Source organism: Nelumbo lutea, chromosome 1, assembly GCF_056320005.1.
Source record: "Nelumbo lutea isolate HS-2025 chromosome 1, American lotus-T2T, whole genome shotgun sequence".
NCBI lineage: Eukaryota > Viridiplantae > Streptophyta > Magnoliopsida > Proteales > Nelumbonaceae > Nelumbo > Nelumbo lutea.
In genome coordinates, this window is record NC_142684.1 from 66,527,715 (window position 1) to 66,547,461 (window position 19,747).

A 19,747-nucleotide genomic window follows, 5' to 3' on the forward strand; every position below is an offset into this window, starting at 1 on the left:
GCCGCTCCAAATTGACCTCTCAATAGCCAATACTGATAAACTCTACACGATGCAGAATTTTGAATTCCAGCCCCCCTAACCCTCATAAACCACATCCTCACGGGCAGGATGCGTTTTCGTTTCCACTGTAGTTTGGGACTATAAAATTCTGATCTGGGCTGATTGGTCATTCTCCCTAAAAAATTCGCACGATACGTGCAAGCAAAATGCAAATACGCTATTGCAGACTTACAGCTTAGACCAACTTCAACGTTTTGAATTCTGGGCTATATATAACAAGTGACAGAGCGATTAATGCACCATATGCAAGATATAGATAGGTAGACGGATAGAGGGAGAGATGGAAAAAGATGACTATATTCCTCTGTTTGAAACACAAGAAGCCAAAGGTCGAATGGCTTATAGGTTGTCGATGTTTCTGTGTATTTGCCTAGTTTTTTGGTATAGAGTGAGTTATTTGCCAGGAGAAGGAGAAGAGGGAAGATGGGCTTGGATTGGACTAGTCGGTGCTGAACTCTGGTTCAGTCTTTATTGGGTATTCACTCAATCCGTCCGATGGAACTGCATCTATCGTCGCACGTTCAAAGACAAGCTCCACACAGATACGAGAACGCACTGCCGGGCGTCGACATTTTCGTGTGTACGGCGGACCCAACAGTAGAGCCACCTGTGATGGTGATGAACACTGTCTTATCTCTCATGGCCTACGATTACCGCCCAGAGAAGCTCAGCGTTTATCTCTCAGACGACGGTGGGCCAGATCTGACGTTCTATGCTGATTGCTCTCTTAGAAGCTTCTCATCTTTCCAAACTTTGGCTTCCATTTTGCAAGAAATTCAGGGTAGAGCCAAGGTCGCCTGCGGCTTATTTTTCGACCAACTCAGAATCACTTGATCCTCATCCTATCAGGGCCAAGGAGTGGTCATCCGTGAAGGTAAGGTTTTAAGCTTTACTTTTTTTTTCTTTTTTTTTTTCTTTTGAATTTTGAAGGGCTACACAATAGAGGTAGCCCATCCCCCAACCCAGGTGCAGATGGGATTCGATCCCAAGACCTTACCAATCAGAGGTTATGACTGGCAGTGACCAATAATGTAAGGCCCGTTTGGTTTGCAGGAATAGAGGTTTGGAATCAGAATCTCATTCCCATTCCCGGTGGAATGGTATTTCCCCATTTCAGGGAATGCCTCTTCTCTTGGGAATGAAATCCCATTTCAGCTCATTCCAACTCCGATTCAAATTCCTGTTTGAACCAATCAAAGGAATTGATGTAAATCAAGAATGATGTAAAAGTTTACACCAGATCGATTTTGTTGGCATTTGGAAGGAGTGTGTAATCATGATCGACATAAAACTCCATTCCATTTCAGTTTTGCGTGTGTTTGGATGGAGTGGAGTTTTACATCATGAATCGATGTAAAATCTCATCAAACATAAAGTTTTAAATCAATTATCGATGTAAATACTACATCGATAAAATCGATATAAAACTTTACATTTTTCACATCACGCTTTTCAAAATGAAATGGTCACTTCCTCATGGTTCAGTGTAAAACATCATCGGCGTACATCGATTCCAAACGCAGTCATAAGAATAGACCATTTTGATTCTGATTCCAATTCCAAAGGATTTTGATTCTGATTCCAATTTCAATTAATTCCAACTATTAACCAAACGGACCCTAAACAAGTAACAAATAGCCAATATCAATGTTTAAAAGAATGACCTAGAACCAGAACTGTTCTAGCCACCAATTTTTGGGTTTGACAGTTTGATCATCCATTTCGAATGGATAGCCTGTTTAGACAAAAAAAATTAAAAAACAATGATTAAAATAAAAAAAAATACCAAAAACCATTGAACGAGTTGAACAAGTCATTGACCAATTCAACAGTTTTTGACCAAGGGCCAGGTTTGGGGTAAAACATAACTAATTGTATGATGGTTCTCGAGCTGAATGGTCCAATCGCCCGGATCAACAACAGTACAAAAACATTGGCGAATATATCAGGATCGGTCTTGCTAAAGGGACACTAGCTTTATCCTGCATTGCAAAAAATCAAGCTGGCTTGGCCTTAGTTGGCTTGGACCAAGTCCCAGTTGAGTTAATTGGGCGCAGAACAATTTCGTCTAGTTACCTTATCATATATGGTTTATATAATTAGATCGAAGTTGCCACCTGCTAAGCAAAGGATGAGCTTCAATTGTTGTTGTTCTTAAGCTTTGCTCAATGAGGTAGTATCTATTTTCTTGATTAATGAAAGTCTCTTTTTGTGAAAATGGGTCTACCTAATTAATGCATTTTCATTTCTTATATAGACCCCATCTATATCAAAATCAATTTGGATGGATTAGACAGACCAATAAGACAATAAATTGGACCAGTCCAAACTTAATGGTCCTAGGTATTGGATTGGAGCAAATCTGGTCCAATTGACACCTCTAGTCTCAAATATCCAAAAAGAACTAAGTTAAGTGAAGTGAAAGCCTGAGCTAATTTCTTTTTGTAATTATGCAGTCAGTACACCGGATAATATACCTAGCAACATTCTTCTACTTTTTTAGTATTTTTTGTTGGTAATTATTTTTTGTTCTATATTATGTCATGAATCACTATTTTTATCTTCTCATCAAGAAAAAGAATCACTATTTTTTGTTGTTGTTGTTGTTGTTATCCGGAGACAGCACAAAGGATTCCCTGAGTAGGGTTTGGGTTCAAATGATCATCACACCTTTCTCCAGGCAGGTTACTTGCTCATCTTCTTACTCATAATTCATGAAATATGTGGCTCAAATCCGCATCGATCTCCTTAAGGCTATGTGGTTTGAAGGAAAAAGTAGGAAAAGGAAGGAAAATATAGGGAAACCTTTACAAACCCTGTATAGTTTTCTCTACCTTTCCCTTTCCCTACATTTTTCTTCAAATCAAACACAACTTAAATGTTTTTTTTTCTTTTTTTCTTTTTAATTTTATTATTTATTATATCTAAGTGATTTTGTGACTTCAAATCTAGATACTAATTGATGGAAGAGACTCCAACTCTGTGGATATGGAAGGAAACCCATTGCCAACTATGGTGTATATGGCCCGTGAAAAGAGACTTCAGCACCACCATAACTTCAAGGATGGAGCTATGAATGCATTGGTATATTTATTTCGTACCCTTAATCTTTAAGGCTCAGTTTGGAAGGAGTATAAATACAAATATGTACAGTACAAAATCATACAAAATAGTATAAAATACAAGGTTTTTCACTCTACATAATTGTATTTGTACTCCTTCCAAACTGAACCTATATAATTAACTTCATATAAAAATGCATCCATGCTTAAAAGGCATGCTTGTACATACACATGAAACCTCATGTGAGGACTTGCAAGGTTAATAGTAAAGTGTAGGGCTGTAATCAGATTGGATTTTGGATCCAAGTCGTATCTAAACCTGATTCAAGTTTGATATATCAGTTTTCATATTGGAATTCTTCACCACATTTCATGGACTGGAAACAGAATCATTTTAGCCATCGGTTTTCCGGTTGGTCCTACGACCCCTACCCACAAGACACTACAATTGTACATTGGGATGATCTCCTCATGAATGACATGGGAGATATTCCCGAATCCCGAAGTGCGGCTATAGTGGCATGTGGGTAGGGTTGTGGGAAGAGTTTGTTGTAGGTAGGAGATCCAAGCTCCACATCAGTCATTATAATCACAATTTTGAAGTTTGAATAGAAAAACTTTTATTGTAATTATAATCATCCTGACCATTTTAATCTTTTGCTATCATTATCATGAGAAATATAGCTGAGAGTGTCATCAAAGATAAGCGAAGGGCAGATTATTCTCAATGTCGATTGCGACATGTACTCAAACAATTCGCAATCGACCAGATATGCACTTTCCTTTTTCATGGATGAAAAGAAGGGAAACGAGATTGCTTATGTACAATATCCGCAGAGCTTCAATAACATCCCCAAAAATTATATTTATGGCAGTTCCATTAGGCGAATTTATGAGGTGGATAGAATCTTTGTTAATTTCTTCAGTTCAATAACCTTTGTGTTCAACCTACTTGAAAGACTTCTGTTCTCTTACTATTATTTTTTGAATTAATTAATTTTCTTGGATGTTTGGCTTTGAAAGTGGAGTTTCCTGGTTTGGATGGTTATGGGGGTCCTCTGTACATTGGCACTGGGTGCTTTCATAGAAGAGATGCATTGTGTGGGAAGAAATACAATGGCAATAATCCCACTAAAACACTCATGGAGGAAAAGAAAGCTGAGAATGATAGAAAGGTAGAAGAAAGTATTAGTGAATTGGAAGAGCGATTGAAGGTCCTTGCAGGTTGTATATTCGAGGAAAACGCTCAATGGGGAAATGAGCTCTCTCTCTCTCTCTCACACACACATTAGTGAATGTGGATGCATGTACAGATGGGGTTGAAATATGGTTGTCCAGTGGAAGATGTGATAACAGGGTTGTCAATTCAGTGTAGAGGATGGAAATCAGTGTATTTCAATCCGGCCAGGAAGGGATTCTTAGGTGTTGCTCCTACAACATTGCCTCAATCACTTGTGCACATAAGAGATGGTCTGAAGGTGACTTTCAGATTTTACTCTCAAAGTACAGTCCCCTATTGTTTGGGCATGGAAAGATCAAGGCTGGACTCCAAATGGGTTACTGCATCTACTGCCTCTGGGCTCCCAATTGCTTGGCAACTTTATATTATGTTGCCATCCCTTCACTTTATCTGTTTAAAGGCATTTCCTTGTTTCCACAGGTATGAAAACTTTCCTTCTATCTCTGCCTCTCTCTGTTCCTCCAAATCAAATGAGTAGACAATTAACTCCAAGATCTTATTTGGTGCTTTCAGATATCAAATGCATGGTCTATTTCCTTTGCCTATTTGATCATTGCCATGTACACATATAACCTAGGTGAGTTCCTCTACTTTGGTGGCACATTCCAAGGCTGGTGGAACGATCAAAGGATGTGGATGTTTAAGAGGACAATTTCCTACCCCTTTGCCTTCATTGACACTCTGAGCAAGGTTGTTGGGGTTACTAAATCTGCATTTGTCATCACCTCCAAGGTGTCCGATCAGGACGTCGCTCAGAGATATGAGCAGGAGATCATGGAGTTTGGGTCATCTTCTCCCATGTTCAGCATCATTGCAATGCTTGCTTTGCTCAACCTATTCAGTTTGGTTGGTGGGATTAAGAGGGTGGCCATGCAAATGGAAGCTGAGGTTTTTCAACAGTTGGGCATGCAAATTTTCCTTTGTGGGTTTATTATTGTTATCAACCAACCTGTTTACCAAGCTCTCTTCTTACGCAAGGACAAGGGTGGCATGCCCAGAGCTCTCACTTTCATATCTGTAATTTCAGCTCTATTGGCTTGTGTAATATCCTTGCTATAGATGAGATGGTGTAGCTGCTATAGCAATAAGGGGCTTGAAAGTCCAACCATTATGCATTTACAATATTAATTGTACGTTATATCAAGATTTCAACCAATCATATTAAAGGAAGCATATGATTTATTTATTTTTTATGATATATATACTTACTACTAAAGAGTTTAACAATTTTAAAGATGTCAATTATGTCGTGTTGTTCTATCAACGATTCACATTTTTTACTTCTACGTGCAATTTATGCACCATAGGTTTTGCCTTAAGGGTCAATTTGGTAAGAATTCAAATACAAATATGTACAGTGCAAATACATGCCAAATAATACAAAATATATGATTTTGCACTCTACATATTTGCATTTTTACTCCTTCCAAAATATAAGATTTTGCACTCTACATAGATTTTGCCTAAAGAATTTCAAATTTTGTTCATTCATTTATTTTCTTACTTCATTCTTGCACTATACAATGGGGGTAAATTGTTCCCCTACTCATAAACCCCATAAAATTTTATCCAAGCCCCTGCTACAACTAGCTAGAGATGTGACCAACTAAGCTTGTTATTTCTGTCTAATTGGATGGAATATTGATTTATCCCAATCCTAACTTATATAGTTAAATATTCATGTTTATGGTTATATATGTACTGTTAATAAAGTTGGTCTCAATGTTGCATGTTTACTGAACAAGGTTATAAGTCTCATAAAGTTGTTTTGTTCATAATATAAAATATTAAATCCACCTTTAATTTATCTTAATAATAATGTGTCCAATTATGTTGTAATATGATGTTATTTTATAATTGGGAAAATTGTAGATTACTACCATGTACTTTGGGCCTAATCTCACTTTGGTCCCCAAATTTCAAAGACGTGCCAATCCAATACTTAAACTTTCAAAACGTACCAACTTAATACCTATCATTAACCATCCTTTAAGTGGCACATGAAAAGACACAAATGCCTTTTGGGTGTTGTCTAATTTTCTTTATCAATGATCCAAATACCCTTCTCCTGAGAAATCTGAAGTATCTCTCTTCTAGATTCTTTGGGTTATGCTTCTACAAAAAAGGTATTCAGATTCCTTGCAAATGCTTCATGATTTAAAGCCTATTTTCTCACCTCAAAACCTCCACCTCTGCAACATCTTCAATAGAAGATCTAGCCCATCAATATCCAGGCTGGGATCAATTGAAGACAAATTTTGTGGGCTCCATTGAGGATATTCATGCCTGTTCATTAGTTTGCTTACTCTCAACCACACTTCTTCATTGGGAGTGCCAGTAATTTAAAAATATGAAACAATTGTTGCAACCCAAAGTCTCCTTGAAAGAGTGAATATACAACCCACAGACCACATATGCACTAGAGTTAAGTAATGGGTAGCCCTAATGGGAGCTCTGTACTAGAGTGTTAAGATCTCATGAGTGCATTTCTTGACTGGTAGAGTAAATGCTTGAGCTAGTCCAAGGTCTGCTATCTTAAGCATCATTGTCTTACAATTCATCAGAAGATCGTGTGGATTCAGATCTTGATGTAGCACTCCATGGCCATGGCAAAAAGCAACACCCTTTCACAGTTGGTACATGAGGCTCTTCACGGTTTTAGCAAGGATGTGTTCTCTAGTTTGCCAGATACTTCGAATACACTTCTCCGTATCGGTGTCCATGTATTCAAAAACCAAATAAAGAATGGTCTTCCCCTCCTTTTTTTTGCCCTTATTTGACATCCAACGATCTTATGACAAGTGGATCCCTGGATAGAATTCTCATCAAGAGGGAGACCTCTCAGATGGTTGTGGGCGGGACTCCTTCGTCATTCTCCTGAAGACAGGTCTTCTTGTGGGCAACGATCTTTCCTGTAGTCTTCTCCCTTTGCAATGTAAACCTTTCCATATGTTACGAGCCATTAGTAGTAAGGGACACATGGCAGAAGATCCAATAAACAACCACAATGGTAGATTCATAGGGGTGATGAGTATCAAGGGAGTAGGCTCTAGCCTTTTAGGTACAATGCTTATTCAAGGGTGGAACACAGCGGCAAGCATACGAGATCGTTATTTACTTTTCTTTATGTTATTTTCTTTTTATTATAAGGGTCCAAGGTGACCCTCTCTCTATATATTTGCATCAGTTGCATAATGAAAGTAGGGATCATTTTGGAATTAAAAACTGAGTGTTCTTATTTTAAGGTGTTATCTTCTTTTTGTAATTAAAAACTCAGTGCTTGTATAGGTATCAGCCCTCTTTGAGTGGTGCGCTCTACACTATTGCTCAATGGAGATACGTATTTATTCCTCTCTCCGAGAAGGGTACGTAACATTTGGTATCAAAGCCGATCGATCCTATAGACTCAAGAAAGGCAAGTCTTGAAGCTTACCTCATTCGTATTAAGAAGAATCAACAACAAATGAGAGCTCAATTAGTGGAGATCAAAGACAAGCTCAATAAGATTTTTCCATTGATGAATGAAGACCTTTGCTGTAAGATTATTGAAGTGGGTTAAGGCTTCAAACCTAGTGTCAAACTTAGCAAGTTTCATTAGAGGAGCAGTAGTGGATAATTAGATGGGCGAAGTGAAGACCTTTGCATCCTAGACAAAAAATCACTTGGAGGGTTCAACAGTTGAAGCCACGCCTGGTGAGCAACTAAAGCTTGGACAACGAAATATCCACAACAGCACCACCATTTCTCTTCACCTCCTTTCCCCTTTACCATTCCCCAATCACTTCTTCACCCCAATCATGGCTTTCGCGGCAATCTGAACCCTAGTCACTACTTCCCCTACCTCTTCACAATCTCTATTTTCTCCATCTCTCTTCCTAACCCACCCAACCAAAGCCACGAAAGAGGCAATAGCTATGACTAGAGCTCCCTTCTTATTTTCTTGTTCAAAACCCACACCTAGCCTTGCAAATTTCCATTCCCTATTCCTTCAATTTTTTATGCAGCGTGGAAGCAATGGAAACCGGAGCTGGCTATGCAAGTACCGGGCGATCGTTAGCTTCTAGCGAAGAACACCAAATTCTTTAGGAGAGAGAAAAGGTGGTGAAAGCTCAAAGAAGAGAACTTGAAGAAATTCTAAAAATCTGAAGTATGAATTGATGAATAATCCTGGGAAAATAGCAGTATTTTTAATACATTGAGAATTTGTAAAAGAACTAGGAAAGAACGTGAATCTTGATCTTGATCTTGATCTTGATCCTCTTAGGCTGTCTTGATAAGGTCAAATTTCCTTGAACTTGATCCTCCACTATCCGATCTCCTTGGTAGTCCTCTATGCTTGAATCTAGGAAGTCTTTGGAAATCCTGATGATGCTTGGAGTCTTGCTAATCTTGATAGTCTTGGGAGTCTTGAGTTGTTCTTGCTTATCTTTTTTGGACTAATCTTGATAATCTTGGGTTCTTGGCTCCTTCTCTATCTTGACTTCTTGCCTTATCCTTATCCTAGAGCTGTCGCCCCTAGGGGTGAGATGGGCTTTCTTGGGATGGGCCTCCATCATTCTCCCCCACTTGGAGAGAACTCGACCTCGAGTCGTGATTAGGATAGGCAAGTGTGATCTCTGGCAAATACCGTTGAAGGTCTTGGATATACCCATCTGATCTGGTAGGTCTACTACATAGGCATTATCATTGATCTTCTTCACAATCTTGTATGAACCATACTTCTGGGGCTTCAACTTGTTGTAAGTACCTACGGGAATTATTTCCTTCCTTAAGAAGACCATAACCTCATCACCTACATCAAACACTTGAGACCGGCGGTGCTTATCTGCGGCCATCTTGTATTTGGCGTTGGATTGCTCTAGCTTCTGCTTCACGGCCTCTTGGACGAACTGGATATGTTTTGCCATCTGTTCTGCTGAGATATTGGTGCTGGGTACTTTGGGTAGCTTCACTAAGTCCAATGCATGGTTAGGGACCTTCATGTATACGATGGAGAATGGGGATCTGCCTATAGAGCTGTGCACTGCATTATTATAGGCAAACTCGGCCTGGGCTATGGCAAAATCCCACTGTTTTGGCCTCTCCCGACATATGCTGTGAATTAGATTCCCTAAGGTCTGGTTTACCACTTTCGTCTGTCCATCTGTTTACGGATGGATTGTACTGATGAAATTAAGTGACGAATCAAACAACCTCCACAGGGTCATCCAAAAGTGACTGAGGAACCATGTGTTACGATCTGATGTGATGGTCTTGGGTACCCCATGCAAGCGAACAATCTCCCTGAAAAATATTGGCTGTAGTGGATGCATCTGTTATTTTCTTGCATGGGAGGAAGTGAGCCATTTTTGAGAATCTATCAACCACCACGAAGATGGAGTCCATGTTCCTCTAGGTCTTTGGCAAGCCTAGCACAAAATCCATGGACAAGTCTTCCCATATAGCAGTAGGAACGGGTAGGGGCATGTAGAGACCTGTGTTCTGGGTTTGTCCCTTAGTTGTCTGACAAACATAGCACCTACTTACAATGGTAGACACGTCCCTTCTTAATTTCGGCCAGTAATATCGCCCCTTAACTGCTTCTACTGTTTTGTCCTTTCCCAAGTGTCCTGTTAATCCACCCCCATGCAAATCCCTGATGATCTTTTCGCGGAGGGAGGTACAAGGGATACACAATTGTTCCCCTTTCATAAGGAACCCATCATAAATAAAGAAATCCTTTGTTGGCTGCTTATTCACGCATTTCTCCCATACCTGTTGGAGGTCTTCTCCTGAGCATATAAGTCTTTTAGGCACTCAAAACCCACAATCTCAACACTGAGGGTCTTGATGAGAGCTACACGCTTGCTAAGTGCATCAGCCACTTTATTTTGCTGTCATGCCTTGTACACAATTTTATATAGGAACTTGTCTAGGAAGGCAGACCATCTAACATGCAAGTCACTTCTTAATTGTTTCTGCCCACTAAGATATTTTAGGGCCTGGTGGTTAGTGTAGAGAACAAATTCTTTTGCAATTAAATAGTGTTCTCATGTCTTCAAGGCTCTAATCACAACATAAAATTCTTTGTCATAGGTGGACCACTTTCTTCTAGCTTTACATAATTTTTCACTGAAGAAAGCAATGGGCCTCTTTTCTTGGGACAATACAGCCCCTATGCCAACTCCACTGGCGTCACATTCAACTTCAAATAATTAATTAAAATCTAGCAAGGCAAGAATAGGAGCAGTACACAATTTTTTTTCTTTTATGAGAGCAAAACTTTGCTCTTGTTCTTCTCCCCATTGAAATTTACCATTTTTTAAGCATTCAGTAATGGGAGCCATGATACTACTAAAATTCTTAATAAAGCGTCTATTGAATGTTGCCAACCCATGAAATCGCATTGCATCTGTGATAGTGGATGGGGTCAGTCACTCCCTGATGGCTTTCACTTTTTCCTCATCTACTTTCACACTATCCTTGCTTATAATAAATCACAGGAATAATAAATTATCATTCATAAAGATGCATTTATTCAAATTATCATATAATTTATTTTCCCTCAATGTTTTCAGGACCTCCCTAATATATCCCACATGCTCAGTGATAGATTTGCTGTATATCAAAATATCATCAAAATAGACTACCACAAATTTACCAATGAAGGGGCGCAATACTTGGTTCATCAACCTCATGAAAGTGTTGGGTACGTTGGTTAGTCCAAAGGGCATGACTAACCACTCGAATAAGCCATCTCTAGTCTTGAAAGTTGTCTTCCATTCATCTCCGGGACAGACCTTGATTTGATGATATCCACTCCTGAGATCTCTTATTGAGAAAACTACAGCTCTGCTCAGTTGGTCCAACATGTCGTCTAGCCTAGGAATGGGAAATTTGTACCCAATAGTAATCTTGTTAATGGCCCTGTTGTCGACACACATTCTCCAACTGCCATCCTTCTTAGGTGTAAGTAAGGCAGGTACTGCACAAGGACTCATGTTGATTTGAATGTGTCCTTTTTTCAATACTTCTTCTACCTTTTCCCATAAGATTTCGTTCTCCTTAGGATCCATCTTGTAATGTGGAAGGTTAGGTAGACTGGCACCTGGAACAAAATGAATATGGTGTTGTATATCTCTCATGGGAGGGAGTTCATTTGGTAACTCCTCTGGAACTATATCATTGAATTCATCCAGTAGTCCCTGTACTTCAGATGGAATTTTATTTTCATCATTAACATCTTCTCCCTTTACTACTAACAAATGTATATCATGAATATCCTTACATTCTTTAACAAATTCAGCATGATGATGGGTGATAGTAAGGAAATTCTTCTCATGTGCCTTTGGAGCATTTGTAATATTTTTTTCTGCTATGGGTAACAAAGTATAACGTGTACCCTCTTTTTTAAGTTGGTAGGTATTCTTCCTACCCATGTGCCTTGCATCTGTATCAAACTGCCAAGGCCTCCCTAACAAAATATGGTAAGTATCCATATCTACAATATCACAATATACTACACCATGGTACTTACCAATAGAAAAAGGTACCTTGCAGCGTTCTTCCACTCGTACGCCGCCTCCTTCCTTGATCCACCCAATTGTGTATGGGTTGGGATGTTTTTCAGGAATCAGCTATAATTGTTGGATGACATCCCTGCAAATAATATTTTCTTGACTACCACTATCAATAATTAAATTAAATAATTTTCCCTTGACAGTACATTTGGTACGAAATAATCTGTGCCTTTGAGAAGTATCCTTATTTTTCTGGGACAACATTAATTTTCTTACCACACAAGTATACTCCTCATGCTCATATGGATCCTCTTCATCCTCCCCATCAGGTCCATAGTATACCTCCTCCTCAATATCTTCTTCCTCCTCCCTTTCTACCATATTAACTGCCTTCCTCCTAGACAATCACTGGATCTATGTCCCACCTCATTACATTTAAAACATTTAATAGGGGTAGGCCTTGCATAAGGGTTACTAGGTTTAGGAGGGTTGGAAGGATTACCTTGAGTATGTCCTCCTGTAGTAGCCTTACCGGCGTTACTTGTGCTTGCTGGGACTGATTTGTTCCTGTCGATAGTTGTCGGTCTGTTGTCGCTCCCGCTGTATCGGCGGTAATTATCACTGCGTGCCTTGTCTTGGAACTTTAATTTTGCTTTCAAGGTTAGGTTCCTTGCTTCCTGCACACTGAGAACCATATGTACACCAATTTTATCTTTGATGGACAGTCTCAGACCACTTAGATAACGGGCTGCCTGCTAGTTATCACTTTCAGATAATTGATTTCTTTCAGCTAATCTCAAAAATTCATATGTATATTCATTAACACTACGAGAACCCTGCACACACCTCTGATAAGATTCGAAATATATTGTTCATAGTCAGGAGGTAAAAATCTACCTCTGATTAATTGTTTCATGCGCCTCCAAGTTCGAATAGGACCCATTCCTTCTCTCATCCGGGTCTCTCTCAACCGTTCCCACTAAACAGATGTGCCTCCCTTTAATCGGAAAGCTACTAGTTTTACCCTTCATTCCTTTGGTATCTCCATGTAATCAAAAAACCTATTGACTTCTGTGATCCAATCCAAAAGTCCCTCTATACCAAGATCTCCACTAAAAGTAGGAATATCTACCTTGAGTTTAAATTCATCATTATTCCTATGGGGATTGAAATTACCTTGATTGTGCCAGTTTTTGCAGTTTCTGTCATTGTTGGGAAGAACTGGAGCACCACCAAATTCGAAATCATCATCACTGTCATCGTCAAGAACAGGACGTCGGGATGCAGTAGTGACGGGTGGTCTATCGTGATTGTCTCCTTCGATCTGCTGTGGATTTTCCTAGTTCTGTGGGACAACATCCCGTAACAAGGTTTGCAGTTGCTCAGTCACCTCTGCCAATTGTCGTTCGATGTTACATGTAGTCGTACGATATTTTTTAATCGCTCTCCAAACAGCTGGGAACCCCTGATCTCCATCGCGGGGTGGGTTGCGACTACTACCGTCTTGGTTGGCCATCTGACTGGGTGAACTCCCTGCTCTGATACCACCTGACGCAATGTGGAAGCAATGGAATCCGGACCTGGCTATGCAAGCACAGGGTGATTGCTAGCTTCTAGCGAAGAACACCGAATTCTCTAGGAGAGAGAAAAGGTGGCGAAAGCTAAAAGAAGAGAACTTGAAGAAATTCTAAAAATCTGAAGTATGAATTGATGAATAATCCTGGGAAAATAATAGTATTTATAATACATTGAGAAATTGTAAAAGAACAAGGAAAGAACGTGAATCTTGATCTTGATCTTGATTCTCTTGGGCTGTCTTGATAAGGTCGAACCTCCTTGAACTTGATCCTCCACCGTCCGATCTCCTTGATAGTCCTCTATGCTTGAATCTAGGAAGTCTTTGGAAATCTTGATGATGCTTGGAGTCTTGCTAATCTTGATAGTCTTGGAAGTCTTGAGTTGTTCTTGCTTATCTTTCTTGGACTAATCTTGATAATCTTGGATTCTTGGCTCCTTCTCTATCTTGACTTCTTGCATTATCCTTATCCTAGAGCTGCCGCCCCTAGGGGTGAGATGGGCCTTCTTGGGATGGGCCTCCATCGACTTTCCTTAATGAGCCACCTCCTTGGCCTAGCTTTTGTTGGGGAAGGCATCCTAATGCCTTGTTCTCGATTTCAAATGTTGATGAGAAACTACCATCGAAGATAGTGCCATGGTTACCTAGCAGCGATTATGAGTACTGGTTTAGTGTGATGGGAAAGCAAAGTGGTCGTCGTAATGAAGAAGAGAAATGGGTTCCTATGGTCACGTTGGGCCATAATGTTAAGGAATGAGAGAAACAAGAATTATTCAATCTTCTCTCTTTCATATACTCTTTTTCTCTATTGTTTCCTTCAACTATTAGTTGTTGTAGGGGTGTCTTGTACTACTCATGTCCTAGATGAAGGCATTCATAGTGTTGACCTTGGTGCATCTAACAACATGAGCGGTGGCAGATTAATTGTAGTACCCTTCTTTTTAGCTATCCATGGCCATAAAACTGAAAGGGTCTTGGAGATTCCTCTTGCCTCCGGTAACTCTATAGGCCAACACTTGGAGATTCCTTTTTCTCCATTGTTAAACAAACCTTGGAAGACCTTCAACTCTTGCAACAGTAAGGTTATTCTCTCAATACTGTGAAGGTGGACTTTATTTTATGGGTTCTTTAAAAAACAACCAGAGAAGAACCGGTGAGAAAGTGCATTGAATATTTCACTGAAATTGATGGGAGCAAAGACGACTATGCTAAGTTCAAGGAGGTGTTACTCAAAGGCTAGAAGGTGGGTGTCCATGAGAACAACCAGTAGAAGTCAAATCTTGTTGGTACAGTCACTAACCTTGTTCAAGAGAATAATATCATTAAAATCCGTGTCAGGAACAAAGGATGGTTGAGGCTGGTTTGGGCAGGTAGTAGAACCTTTGAATTGTTGATGGTTGGTCAATTGAAGAAGTTTGAAATGAAGACGCTAGTGCCTGCAACTGATGTGGGGTTAAAGTTGGATGACAATGCAAAGAAGGAAAAGAGGAGGTTCAAAGGGGTTTTACATGAGTGGAATTTAGTGTACAAAACACAGCCTATTTGGCGGTTAAACACTTTTTAGTTGATCCTAGGACCAACATCATAGTTACAGAGGAAGTATTTGAATTGACCTATGACCGTCTCAAGGTAATCAGCCATGTTGGTATTGGCATCAACAACATCGAGTTGTTAGTTACCACTAAGCTCGGGTTTCTCGTTGTTAATGCTTCTGCCACTCATATTGTTCCAGATACCGAGCATAGAATTACTCTCATCACTACTATTATTTGTAAAATCACTCAAGCTCATGCATTTGACAAGGTTGGCAAGTGGCAACATAATAGGTATGTTGGTGTCTCATTTGTCAAAAGGATTGGTGTCTCATTTATCAAAATGACAACTTCTACACAAAGCTCCCTGACAAAAAGGGAGAGAATATCTCATGACTAAAATTTGCTGAAACAAGAAGTAGATGTCTATTTTCACGGTTTTTGAACTTACACAAGCCCAGGGAAGTCTTATAAAGCCAGAAGAGAGGCATAAACTTAAATTTAATCTTTCCCAATAGGATGGAAATTTGACTACTCTCAAAATTTTCTTAGCTCGTGCACTTACTCTCAGTAAAGTTCACCCATTTGGACCAACTTTTAGTGCTGAACATTTGCACAATTCATATCACCAAGCAGAATTCCAAATGGTAGAGCCTGAAGTAACAATTGTGGAATCACAAGGTGATGGAAGTGGTGCAGAGGCACATGTAAAATTGCTATGCCAATAGTTACTTGACAACTGCTTAGACGACATGGAATTCAATGCAAAGAAGTTTGACAAAGGTGCCATAGATTGTTTGAAAATGGTTTCACCAACCCCTTTTGAGCATAGTTCTTACACAAGAGTTGTGAAGCTATACAAGGCTGCTTCGAAGAGAGGAGGAAGGATACGTAACACGGTATTAGGGTTTAGCACCAGTGACGTAGAAATGGAGGGGCATGTTCTGGTCGAGGTCGAGAGTGGAGTGGCACTCCTTAGTTATGAAACAAGGGTACAATGTTGTTTGGCTGCCATTGATGGAACTGTGAAGAAGTGGGATGAGTCCGTTTACATATTTTTTGGAATAACCCTTGAGGACAAGGCAGCTTTTAAGGGGGAGGGAATAATGTTACGAACCATTGGGGGGTAAGGGACACGTGGCAGAAGATCAAGTAAACAACCATAATGGGAGATTCACAAGGGTGATGAGCATCAAGGGAGTAGGCTCTAGCCTTTTAGCTACAATGCTTATTCAAGGGTGGAACACATCGGCAAGCATCTAAGGTCGTTACAAAGTTGTTGGATATTTGCTAGATGTAATCATTCAAAATCATTTATATTTTGTTATTCACTTTTCTTTCTGTTATTTGCTTACCGTTGTAAGGGTCCAAGGCGACCCTCTATATATTTGCATCACTTGCATAATGAACTCCCTTACTATTTGTTTTTACCTCTCTTTGAGCGGTGCTCTACACTATTGCTCAAGGCAGTTGCGTATTTCTTCCTCTCCTTGAGAAGGGTACATAACACCATACATTCCTTCTCCCACCTTTTCAATCTTCTCGAATTTATCCATGAAAGGTATTTGTTTTCTCCAAACCCCTAATCCCTTCTTTGTACGTGTTTTTGTTTGATTCTCTCTCTCTCTCCTGTGCCCCTGTCGTAGTGTGGTTGTTTGCCGTTAAATTTCTCTACTCGTAGTCGTTGACCTGAAATTCTTTCTTTTTTCAAATTCTAGTTTCCTTTGAGCTTCCAACTAATTTTGGTTTTCTAGCTTTTGGATGATAAACACATATTGTTTGTTTAAGGAGAACCCTTCTTCTTCATTCGCTTAGTAGGGAAGAACCCTTTTTCATTGTTCATCCTTGTTCTGTCCGTTGAACAAGGAAGAGCTCTTTGTTCTAACATTTAAAAGAAAAGGGTAAAATGGTCTTAAAATGTTACAAAGGGCAGTTTTGCCATTTTGAAAATTTTAAGTCACACATTATGTCACATGATACACATAATTGTCGAACTTCTAATGGTAGGTACTAAGTTGGCATGCTTTGGAAGTTTATGTATTGGATTGACACATTTTGTAACGATGCAAAGGGATCGAATCGGATTCGAAATTAGGGTATATTCGAGTCTGATCCGACACTGTTCATGTTGGATCCGATCCGATCGGATCTTATAGGACTCGATTTGAATTCGAATCATATCGGTAAGTCGGATCTTCCGATCCAACCTATTTTCTTTAAAAATTAATAAATTATTAAAAGAAAAATAAAATATACTAATTAAAATAAAGTAAAAACAAAAAATACAAATACTTTTTAACTATTTTCATCATATATATACATGTTTTTTATAAAAAAAATAAATAATATAACAAATTTATAAAAATATAATATAAAAGCATATTTATAAATAAATAAATAGCACATATATGTATTATATATATATATATATATATATATATATATATTTATATTTATAAATATATAATATATATATCGGATCGGATAGGGGTGATCCAAATCTGATCCAATTTCTAATTGGATCCTATGATCCGATCCGAACAGTGGTGATCTAAATTCAACCAAATAGGATTGGATCTTTTATCGGATTAGATCATATGATCCGATCCATTTGCACCCATAACGTTTTCTAGTTCGAGGATTAAAGTGAGACTAGGCCCAAAGTGCATGGTACTAATATGCAATTTTCCCTTTATATTTTTACCCTTTACTTAAACACATGTACCTACAAATTAAACTCTATAGATCTAAATTCTATTTGATAAAATTTTGAGATATTTGAATATAATTTGATATCTCATAAATGGTGAGATAGAAATTTGAATTCGATTCATTTATATATTTGGTCATCCAATTTGAATTTGATTGAGTACAACGAACTCCATAAATTTGTACAAAACTAGCATGAATCCATAAAGAAGAGTATGCCTTTTTTTTTTTTCATTTTGATAGATAAAGCTAGGTTTATATAAACAAGTTAAAGTAATATGTATGTACATTAATCTTGATGAATCAAACCAATTAGTTTGATTTCCATCCATTCTATCATGACGATGTTGTTCAAAATGAGGTGGACGAGCAACGGATGATGTTTTACCAAACTCTAACACTCAAGTCAATAAAGAGTGAAGATGTTAGCTAAGTCGAGCTACTAAGGATGAATTGGTCCGGGTCAAGCAAGTCTAGGGAGCAAGAAAACGAGGGCGAGTGGGCTAAAGTGTCAAGAGTGGGGGCAAAAAAGAAAGAGATATACCTCGAAAGGGCCACCCTAAAACACTTGAGTGTCGTGAGACATACGATCACCATCAACACTTGATTTTTGCTTGATCCTTCTTTAGCCCATCTCATGCATTTCAGATGCCTGATTATACCACACAAATCTCTTTTGAACGTATCAAAACCCTAAGAAACCAAATCTTAGCCCAAATACCCTTAAATCCACCATTAAATCTATATGATTTCCTTCCGATGGTCACAACTGTGCCTCATCACCAAACCTGATCCCCAAACAAACTCCATCCCAAGAATCAAAATCTTTGAACAACCAATCACACCAAATTTAAGCCTTAAATTCCTTGGTTTAACCATTCGTCCATTAGAGATTCTATTTCAATGTGTTTGACATTAAAACACTTCTTGAGCCTAAAACTAGCAATCCATACCTTATTGACATAATCAAACCCTCCGAACATCCTCGTAATCTCAATCCATGTCATTATACCAAATTTCAAATCAACCCCCTCCCCCTGTTTGACCTCACATTAGGCCAAGATTCGGTTTTAGCAAATTTCATTAATTAAGGGTGTACCATCCATAGATCTCCATCATCGAAGCTTCATTCAACTAATAAGGCCTCACCATCACACTCAAAGACCCAAACATCCCCCACACGTAAAATTTTGTGACTTAAACTCCTTCATTTAACCATTAAATAAGTAAGACCCCATTTCAGGTCCTCTAATTAAATGATAAATCATAAGCTAAGACCATGATCTAAACCAAATCTATCAATCTACACCACTAGTCAATGATCCATCAAGTCCACCAAATCAAAGACATCCTAAAATTCCTACCCACCATATTTCATTCCAAAATTCCTCAATTTGACTTATTATTAAGCCATGATTCCGTTTCAACAATCTTATTGGTTAAGAATGTACTAGTGGTAGATCTGTACCATAAAGGCCTTATTTGACCGATTGGACCCCACCAGCATGTTCAAAGACCCAAAAAACCCAACACGTCAAATTTTATGTCCTAATTCACCTATTTGGTCGTTAAAGTAGGAAGGTGCCATTATAATGCACCAAATTGAATCACCACATCAACTGTCCCAACCTAGGACCTCAAGAGGATAAGGACTAGTGTCAGTTCCTTACTTGACCCATTAGAACAATTGGACCAATGAAAATTGAGCCTAATAGGCTTAAAAAGCTTAAAATACCAAAAGTGCATCCACTTAAAACTAAGAAAAGATAAAATCACATTTATATATTAATTAAATTATGTTTTTTGCCACCATCAGACCCAAATATGGGACTGCAACGTCTAGCATGCCCCCAAATTCTCATTGGACATACAAAGTTCATAGAAAACTATCCAAACTCCAGCAAAAATGCTAAACAAAGAAGGAAGGTTCAACTAAAGGCCCTTTCTTCTAAAAAACTTTGCCTATTTTAGTGAAAGAACTTATTGAATCATAGATACTATAGCTAAACGAGTTTTAGACCCATTTCCCTCCCTTTTTCTCTATAAATAGAGGCCCAATTTGAGCTTGA

At 38.7% G+C, this 19,747-nt stretch overlaps 2 pseudogenes across 1 annotated transcript; one reads left to right on the top strand and one right to left on the bottom strand.

Annotated features, from left to right (window-relative positions):
• The first annotated feature begins 215 nt into the window (after nt 1–215).
• On the top strand, nt 216–5,546 carry LOC148875034 (cellulose synthase-like protein E6; annotated as a pseudogene). Its single transcript, XR_016104858.1, has 7 exons — nt 216–934; nt 2,263–2,281; nt 2,634–2,740; nt 3,013–3,144; nt 3,807–4,034; nt 4,151–4,782; nt 4,876–5,546. The product of XR_016104858.1 is annotated as a cellulose synthase-like protein E6 (transcript).
• A 993-nt stretch (nt 5,547–6,539) lies between these two features.
• On the bottom strand, nt 6,540–16,525 carry LOC148875035 (cyclin-dependent kinase B2-1 pseudogene; annotated as a pseudogene).
• Nucleotides 16,526–19,747: the final 3,222 nt, after the last annotated feature.